Consider the following 11,038-nt stretch of genomic DNA (forward strand, 5'->3'; position numbering starts at 1 on the left):
TGGATGTTTTGAGTCTTAATTTTAAAATGTTTGCGCAAGAATGTGCGAAAATATAAAGACCGAGCGCGTAGCGCGAGTTAAATATATAATCGAGCGCGAAGCGTGAAACCCAACAGTTGCGCGCCCTTGGTGCGCTCAAACTTGCGAGCGAAGCGAGCCGCGCGCGCAATACTCGTGACCGGTAGTGTAATAGTTTCCACATTCGTTCATCATTTATCAATTTAATGAATTTAAAAGTATTCCTATCCACCTCTTACTGGTTCTAATTGTCGAATCGCAGCTGCAAGATTTCCCTGATTCGAGGGAAAATTGAAAATTAAATTTCCAAATAGCCACCTGCTTCTCTCAAAGTGGAATCCCTAAAAGCCGTTTTCGATGACAGTTTCGAGAACCTTCACTATAATTAGAGCCAACTCGTTGACATTTTTTCCTCCGTTCGAAAATTTCCCAAAGATCTAGATAATAGGGTAAATACGCATTATACAAAAACCTCTCTAATTAAATATTGCAGTTGGTAAGAAGAGACAAAGTGGGCACCTATGCACCTGCTTATTATCTCAGAGTTGGACTCTTAAAGCAAAAAAAAAACTTTCATGAAAAACAGGTTTTAGATTTTTTACATTAGATGCTTGTTTTATCAAGATGGATGATTTTCCTACTGAGTGAGCAAAAATTCGCTTCTAGCCGGGTCGAGAAATACAATCGGGATGCAGATAACTGCAAATAAGTTTCGGAGATTTTAGAAATTTTTAAAAGATACAAGAATAATTGTTCACTCAAGAAGATTTCAAACAAATTAAAACAAAATATAGATTTTTAAGATTCTTAAGAATTTTCCAGGTAATTGTTTGACAAATGGGAAATTTTCAAAAAAATGTTGTCAATTTTCAAAAAAAAAAAAAACTACGAAAATTATATTTGAGAACCTTAAAAACAATTAAACAAATAAAATTAAAATATAAATACAGTAGAACCTTGATTATCCATCCTTCGATTATCCGAGGTTCCGCGTTATCCGAGGCAACGGGACTCATCCAAGCACTCCGCATTAACCGAGTTGTCTGCTCGGATAATACGGAGATTCATTTATAAAACAGATGAAGCTGCTAAGCTTAATTCTGAATATCGACAGTAGTTTGCAATTATTAATAAATTATTAAATTAATACAGATAAATCTACATTTGTAAGTTGTTGACTTTTATTTCATAAATGTTTATATTTATTTTTCTGTTTTAAATATATCAAAAATAGATAATTCTTCCGAATTTTGTACTTGTTTTGTATTATCCGAGTTTTTCCTTATCCGAGGACATTACCTAGGATAATCGAGGTTCTACTGTAGTTTAGACTTTTCATATTATATTGAAAACATTATTAGTCCTTAAAGTTATAATTTGGTTGAAATTTGTGCACGTTCTTAAATAAAAATTCTTTTTTGGTTGAAAATCTAAATATCTTGTTAAAAATTTGTCTATTTTATTAAAAAATTTATCTCCTTTCGAAGAAATTTGATTTTTTGTTGTCAAAAGTGAAACTGAATTATGATATTTTTGAGTGTAAATATGAACTATTACATTTTTTGTTGATAATTCATATTCTTTTATTAAATATAACTATGATTTGCTAAAAGTTAAATTAATTAGTCAAAAAAATATTTTTTATGTTAAGGATTCATCATTTATGTTAAAAATTCATCTCTTCGGTTAAAAATATAACTTTCTTTTTTAATTGATCATTTTTGGTAAAAATTTAATTTTCTTGATCCAAAACTCCTGTTTTTGGTTGAAAGTTAATCTTTTTTCGTTAATGATTTAACTATTTTGTTAAGAATTTAAATCAATAAAACATTTTCCATACTTTTAGCTAAAAAACTAAATTTAATTAAAGATTTTGCTTAATTTAAGTTAGAACAAAATGTCATTTATCGGAAATTAAATTTCAAATCAATCAAATCCTTAATTTTAGCTATAAAAAAATTGAACTTATCAGCAATTAAATGTCGAATTAAATGCAAACCAATCAGATTTTATTCATAGTTTTAGCCTAAAATAAAAATTTTCGCTTATCGGAAATTAAATTTTAATTAAAATTAAAATCAAGTCAATCAAATATTATCTTCAATATTATCTATAAATAAAAAAAGCGATATATTGGAGATTAAATTTGAATTGTTCAAATATTATTCTTAATTTTAGCCTAAAATAAAAAATCGCATATATTGGAAATTAAAATTTAATTAAATTTGAATTATTCAAATATCATTCTTAATTTTAGCCTAAAATAAAAAATTGCTCTTATCGGAAATTGAGTTTCAAATTAAATTCAAGTGAAATCAGTGAATTATTCTGCTTCATTTTAGATGAAAAATTAAAAATTACTCTTTTTGGAAACTAAATTTTAAATCAAATCAATTAAATATACTCATTAATTTTAGAGGACGACTGAAAAATCCCGTAAAATAAAATTCCTTTCACCGTAAAATTCCCGAATAATAAAATTACAGAAAAATGAAAACACCGAATTGGAAAATTCCCGAAATTGAAAATTCCAAAATAAAAAAATTCACGACAGTTTATAATATTACCGAATAAGAAAATTTCCGAATAATAAAATACTTGACAGAAAATTGCCGAATTATAAAATATCCAAATTTTAAACTGCAAGAAATAAACAATAATACTTTTTTTATAAATATATTTTATTGATTACAAATACAATAATAAAACATTTTTTTCAATTATTTTTAATTTTAAAAATGTTGAAAATTGTTTGAATTTGAAATAACAATAATTTTAAACAAAATATTTCTGGGTGACGCATTTTTTTAGTGTGCAGAGAATTTTAAAAAAATACAAAAACTGTTCGCAAAAATCGAAGTTTAAATTTATATATATTTTGTTTGAAAAGCGTTATAAGGTACGATAAAAATAGAGTGATTTTTTTTGGTTCGAAGGGCAAATTAGGTCAAATTTAAAAGTTGTCGAAAAATTAAATTTTCAAGTTCAAAAAATAAGTATTTAACTTGCAGCAACTGAGTTCCTGATTTATACACTACAATAAATCAAATATATTTATAAAAAAATTGTTATTGTTTAATTTCTTGAATTTTACAATTCGGATATTTTATAATTCGGCGATTTTCTGACGGGTATTTTATTCTTCGGGAATTTTTCAATTCGGTAATATTATTAACTGCCGGGAATTTTATTATTTGAGAATTTTTTAATTCGGAAATTTTATTATTCGAGAATTTTATTATTCGGATCAACCACTGTAATTTTGTGATTGTGAACTCTCTTTTGTTAAAGCTCTTTCCTGGGAATGCTTATTCAAGTATTGCAAAATGAAGCAGAAATTATATTTATCATGATTATTTTAATATTTGTTTCTTATTTTGCTTTAAATTATATTCTAATCTGTGTTGATCCTATGTCCTTTTTTTGTCTTTTCTGTACTTTTACCAAAAATTTAATTTTTTTATTTTTAATCTTATTTTTTACGATTGAAAGAAAATCTACTCGTCAATTCTAAAAATGATTAATAATAAATTTATAGACCTTTTCAGGCGAACAACTTTTGTCTGTTAATTTTAGTTCGTATACCTTGTGTCGTTTTTTCAAAAAATTTAATTTTTTTATTTTGAATGTTATTTTTTACGACTGGAGCAAAAACTAAGTGTCCTATCAAAAATTTGTCATGAAAAATTTCAAGAGTTTTTGGTGTTTTTTTTTAATTTGTAGCTCTTTTTTGGATAAACAAGTTTTGTCTCATTTTTTTCGTTACTTGTGTCGTTTGTCCAAAAATCTTTTATTTTTTTTATTTTTAATGTTGTTTTTTACGGCTAAAAACAAAAAGTAAGCATCCTATCAAAAAGAGATTCACAACAAATTTGTAGATCTTTCCAGGACGCGCAATTTTAGCTTATTAATTTTTTTCGTATCTTGCATAGTCTGGCCAAAAAAGGGAAGTTTTGGATTTTTTATTATTATTGGTACGGTAAAATTTTAAATTTTCAACTTTTCGACCAAATTAACAAATTTGCTATGATAATCTTGTGGAGATTTTAAAAATCAACGTTTTTCTTCTTTTGAATTTTTTCATATCATGCGTTTTTTGGCTTAAAATTTTTATTTCAGTTTTTTTTTTATTTTGAAAATGCTATAACTCTGGTTTCATAAAAAAAAGTTAAAACGATAATTTGTTTGTCTGTTTGAATACTATGAATATCCGTACAGAAAATTTTTAAATTTGGAAAAAAGTGATTTAAACAAATTTTCGAAATACGCTCACTTTTTGCATTTTTATCCAAAATGGCTGGCTAATGAACTTGACGTTTATTTTAGGACACTAAAAGAGTATACAAAAGGAAAAGAATTTTTTTCTTTTCTTTCTTAGGAAAGTTTTTAACTTTTTTCAAATTACAACAAGAATATTTTATAGCGGTTGTACTTTGGTCGTTCAGTTCGTTTCCAAATGAATATTTCTGGTGAAAAATTAATCCTTTTGTTTAAAAATTTATTTTGTTACTCGAAAATTAAACATTTTGGTGGAGAATTCTAGAATTTCATTAAAAAATCGAATTTTTAGTAGTAAGCTGATCTTTTTTTTTTAATTCATATTTTTTGGTTGAAAATGCTACTTTTTGGTTCTAATTCTTGAATTTGGTTACAAATTCCTTTTTTTTGTGGAAAATAAATCTTTTTCTTTCAAAAAGTGAAATTTTACATAAAACCAATACCTTCTCATTAGGATGAGAATTTTATTTTATATATAAAAACTCGTAACCTCCATTAGTAGCGCATGGAGGCGAAATCTTACATGGTCAAATTAATGACGTGGTTTATTCTCTGGCGACATCTATCTTCAACGTATAAAATTAATCGAAATAAAAAAACTAGATTTCTACTTTTATCGTTCGCCGATAATTATTTCCGTTTTGTGTCTTTTTATTTTCACTTTTAATAACAGCTGTTCTTTTTAATAAATTATTATTATCTATAATATTTAAATTTGTTTCTCATAATTCTTCAATCGTTACATTAAATTACTGAAGATACTTTTCACCAGAATGTGGTTTATTCATTGTTACAAGAATAATAATTTAAAGTTGATGCAAAAATCTAATTTTTTTGAATAACATAAAAGAACATTAAATTAATAGATATATTTTTAATTTTACATAAGTTAGTCATTAAAAAAATTTTCGAACATTTTAGTGATAATAATATTTTCTTTCTTTTTATATCTGCAAATTATAAAGCTTAATAATATTATGCTATACATGCTATTAATTTTTTATAAAATATTATATTTGTATTGTATACTTTAAAATTATATACAAAATAAAAATAAAATATAATTTCAATAAATTTTTAATTGGCTTATTCAATGTTACAGGAATAATTATTTAAAGTTTATCTTAAAATGCTATTGTTTGAAATAATATAAACGATTAATAAATTAATAGATATATTGTGAAATCATTAAGTTTAATAATATTATTATATAAATTATAATGAAAATTTTGATTTAAGCATAGAGTTATTATAAGCTAAATTACAATTAAATAAATTTATTATATTAATGTTTCAATTATGTATTTAATATTAGAGCTATATTAATTCTAAATTTTACATAATTAAGTCCTTAACAAAATATGTTTTTTTCATATTTTAGTTATAATAATAATATTTTCATTATTTATATATTTGCAAATTATAAAGCATAATAATATTATTTTATACATGCTTATAATGTGTACAATAATATTATATTCACATTTCATATTACATATTTTAAAATTATTTACAAATTTGAAATTAAATATAGTTTCAATACATTTTAAATTGTTTTATTCAATGTTAGAGGAATATTTTTTAAAATTTTATCTTATAATCTAATTTTTTAAAATAATATAAAAGATTATTAAATTAATAGGTAAATTGTGAAAGCATTAAGTTTAATAATATTATAATGTAAATTAAGATTTAATAATAAAAAATAAAATATCAAAGTGCATAAAGATTGGATTTAAATTGTTTAATATTTAGTAATATAAATATGTTATTTCCTCTCAGATTATGTAATTAAATATTAGCTGTTACTTTCGTAATAAAAGTTTCTTTTTTTCTTTTAAATACTTGTATTGCAATTATATAACATTATTTGAATGTTTTCATGACAATAATTTTGTGATGCTTTTTATGTTGAATTCATTAATTATCAACTGATTTTACAAAAACTCACATTTTCTGGAATCAGTTTAAAAGTTTAAAATTAAATAAAATTTTAACGAATAAAAGTTCCAATTTAAAAAAATATATAAAGTTAAAGTTATTTGAATGTTTAATGACAGAATTATATTTTAATGGTCTTTCTTTTGTAAGATGGTCAATTGATTATTAGCAACTTAACGTTTTCTGATTATTAAAGGAAATAAAGATTAATTACTTAGTTCCTGAAATTGAAGTAAAATAATTTAATTATTGACTTGCAGGTTCTATAATGGAATATTGATTCAAGTATAACTTTTTTTTTTAATTAAGTATTTGATGTTGTGCAATAGTTTTTTCTTAACATTGTGCTACTATAATAAAATTCCAGAGTTTTTAACAAGAAAAAATTTTTTTCTTTTTTTACATCTGGGTAATTTTTTTTAAATTTTCAAGGAGATAAGTAAAATAAAATTATTGAAAAAACTTATATTAAGAATTACCCTTGCCGAAATCTCGGTCTAGCCCCGTTCGGGGCCAGACCAGTCCCGATCGGGAATCCTGGTCGGGGCCAGGCCGCGGATGAAACACACACCCAGATCGGGGCCAGGTCGAAACACCCGATTGGGAAACCCGATCGGTGCCCTATCGGTACACGATGAGTCTCATTATAATCCATTCATGAATTTCACAAATAGAGATTCAATATAAGTAAACTCGAAATTATCGAATGGTCCTCTCCTTTCGAAAGCCACCTTAATATTTCAAATTTCGTATTAAGTTATTTCAAGATAAAATTAAATTACTACAGGCACGAAAAGAAAAGTTTTCAGAATACAAAATTTAACTATACTTTTGAAAAACGTAAAATTATTGTGGATGGTATTAGTTTCGAGAAAAAGTTTTGTTTTTTATGAAAAAAATGGATGATAACCAGAAATATTTTAAATAAGAATTTTAATTTCTTGAAATTTTCTTGACATTTTTTAATGCTTCCAAAGAAAATCAACGGAAAATAACCTATGATTTACGATTTATTAACATTTTACTGTAAATAAATTCAATTTTCTGTCAATCGTTGTAGATAATTTTTTCGCAAAAAAATTGCGCTATCATTTATTAGATCGTTTAATTTTTTTAAATCGGTTAAGAAGAAATATAGACCAAAGAACTTTTAAACAAAAATGAAAATTTTTTAATGAAATATTTCTGGTTATTTTAAATCTTATTTACAGAATATGCGTTTAATTAATTTTTATTATTATTAATTAATTTCGACCTAATGGACGTTTTTATAAGTTGATTTTTATAAGTTTTTTTAAGTCATTGTTTATAATGAAAAAGAAAAAAAACTTTGCTTATCACTTTAAACTTCGCACGAAACCAATTAGATGCCGAATGCGACGCATGCGCAGTTGAATAACTGGCTCTTGCTGGAATGTTGTGAAAATTTGTCCTTAATGTATTTCTGTAATAAATTTATTATTAATACAGAATCAAAGTTTCAATAACATAATCGATTGTATCACATATTTCACTCGTATAATTTTAAGACATTATAATTTTGTGTATACTGCAATTCATTTCTTGTCAATAGAATTGATAATTCGAACTCTACATTAAATCGAAAAACCTTGAGTTGTTTAATAATAAGTGAAAATAAAAGAACTTGATAAATTTCATCATATAATATTTGACTCATCTAATGGTAAATGTACTAATTTTACCTAGAACAATTTATTTAATTATTAATTTATTTGAGGTTAGGTTTTAATTTGCCCGCAGAGTGTAATTACTTACTCTCATTTTCCTCGCACAGGTTTCGAGGTCTACTGACTGGTGTTTGGTGCCTCCGAACACGTAGCTTACTCGCCTTATGCATTTTTAATCATTGCTAGAATATTATAAACGAGTAGTATCTATACAAATTTCACTGCACTACCAGAAAAAAACAAGCATCACTAGTTTTTCGAGCGCATGGAGATGGCGTTTCAGTAGGAAATCGGTTTAGCCCGGTCGGGCCCAGGTATGGGCCACAGAGTTCTACTGATCAGGGCCAGATCGGGAAATCCGATCGGGGCCAGATCGGTATTACACTTGAAGTCGGGCGATTTCTGCACTAAACACCAGTCAATAGACCTCGAAACCTGTGTGAGGAAGATGAGAGTAAGTAATTACTCTCTACGGGCTCATTGAAACCTAACCTCAAATAAATTAATAATTAATCAAATTGTTTTAGATAAAATTAGTATATTTACCATCACATGAGTCAAATATTATTATGTGATGAAATTAATTAAGTTCTTTTGTTTTCAATTATTATTAAAGAACTCAAGGTTATTCGATTTAATGTAGAGTTAGAATTATCAAATCTATTGACAAGAAATGAATTGCAGTGTGCACAAAATTGTAACGTTTTTAAATTATAAGAGTAAAATATGTGATACAGTCAATTATGTTATTGAAACTTTGATTCTGTAATAATAATAAATTTATTACAGAAATACATTAAGGACAAATTTTCATAACATTCCAGCAAGAGCTAGTTACTCAACTGCGCATGCGTCGCATTCGGCATCTAATTGGTTTCGCGCGAAGTTTAAAATGATAAAAAAAGTTTTTTTCTTTTTTATTATAAACAATTATGTTTCAACGTATAAAAACGTTCATTAGGTTGAAATTAATTAATAATAACAAAAATTAATTAAATGCATATTCTTTAAATAATATTTAAAATAACCAGAAATATTTAATGCAAACATTTTCATTTTTGTTTAAAAGTTGTTTGGTCTATATTTTTTCTTAACCGATTTAAAAAATAAAAAGATTTAATAAATGATAGCACAATTATCTGGCAAAAAGTTATTTACAACCACCTTCTCGAATTTTTCAAGAATTAATGCAATTGACGGAAAATTGAATTTATTTACAGTAAAATGTTAATAAATCGTATATCATAGGTTATTTCCCGATGATTTTCTTTGGAAGCATTCGAAAATGACAAGTTTTAGGGAATCATTTTGCGAAAAAACTTTTTCTAATTTGTTACAAAGTTTTATAGATATTATTTTCAAGAAATTAAAATTGTTGCATAAAATATATCTAGTTATAATCCATATTTTTCATAAAAAACAAACCTTTTTCTCGAAATTGATACCATCCACAATAATTTAACGTTTTTCAAAAGTATAATTAAATTTTGTATTCTGAGAGAGGACTATTCGATAGTTTAGAGTATACTTATATTAAATCTCCATTTGTGAAATTCATGAATGGATTATAATGAGACTCATCGTGTACCGATCGGGCACCGATCGGGTTTCCCAATCGGGTGTCCCGACCTGGCCCCGATCTGAGCGTGTGTTTCATGCGTGGCCTGGCCCCGACCAGGATTCTCGATCAGGACCCGACCTGGACTGATCCGGCCCCGATCGGGGCCAGACCGAGATTTCTGCACGGGTAGATCAATAGAAGCCTCTTAATAATTTCGAAAGATTTTGAGATTATATTTTTTTAAACAGTTATGGGAAAACTTTAAGCAGTTAATATTTCATTTTGAAATAATAATTTTAAATTTTAAATGATAAAAATGAGTAGAAAAGCGGGTTTCGGGTTTATTATATCGGATGCTTGTTTTATCAAGGTGGCTGATTTTCCTATTGAGTGAGCAAAAAGTCGAGTGGTATCGAGTCGAGTCGAGTCGATTCGAGAGATGGAATTGGGGTGCAGATAATTGCGAGGGGTACCCTCGTGAGGGTTAAAGCTATTAAAGAGGTTTGCTACGAGACCGTTGTTTACGCGGCGGAAGTGGGCTATAATCAGAAGACCGTGGTGCACAAAACCACAAGGCAATATTACTGTCATTCGAATGCGAATGCCTGCGACGACGAGGAGAGTCCTCCTCCCTCGCAATGAGGATGGATCGCTCAAAATTAAATGGCTCAAATCGTTATTACGGGGACTATTACTGGCGATCACGCACCCATGGTCGTCTTCAAGACGTCCCATCTCAAGGAGAATTCTTTATTTCTTCAACTCTATTTTTAAGGAATCTTTTATTTTTTGATCAACTGAACAGGGCTTATTATTAAAATGCAGTTGGAAATCACAATAAATACATAGTCTTGCCGAGGACTTGTATCAAGATTCGCAGTAGTGAATCGCCCTCAAATAAAAAAAAATTAATATTTCTTTTCGAAGTATCTCTATATTTAGCAAAACTTTTTTTTTAATTAATAAATTAGCGTTAGAAAATAAATTCTGTGCATATACATTGGACACAACAATATTTGGAAAATGTGACAAACGTTTGAGGATACATTTGACTACACTGTTACAAATTTCTGTAGGAATTTTTAGAGACGCGTCACTAAAGCTTTATGCAGAAACCGTTTCTAAATTTTCCCGAACTGTAACAGAAACTTTAGCACAGTTCGGCACATATAAATTTCGCTCGTTTATATAAGCTTCATATAATTTTTATTTTTAAGACAAATATACGAATTAAAATTATTGAACCATAAGATATTGTCTCTATACATTAAGAGTTTGGAACAATTTACGCACAAAATTTATATTAAATGTTATTTTATTTCTCATAAATAATATTTGAATGTAATTTTTAGAAAAAAAATTAATTTGGAGAAAAATGGTTAAACCTTCAACTGAAGAAACGAATTTCCAACTAAAATATGAATGTTGCTCATAAAAATGATTTCTTAACAAATTTGGTCAACCAAAATTTTCAAAAAAAGGGTTGAATCCTCAAAAAGAGAGAAGATTAACTTTCAAGCAAACAGTAGCATTTTCACTCAAGAGAGATAAA

This window comes from Belonocnema kinseyi, chromosome 9 (genome assembly GCF_010883055.1).
Source record: "Belonocnema kinseyi isolate 2016_QV_RU_SX_M_011 chromosome 9, B_treatae_v1, whole genome shotgun sequence".
Classification (NCBI taxonomy): domain Eukaryota; kingdom Metazoa; phylum Arthropoda; class Insecta; order Hymenoptera; family Cynipidae; genus Belonocnema; species Belonocnema kinseyi.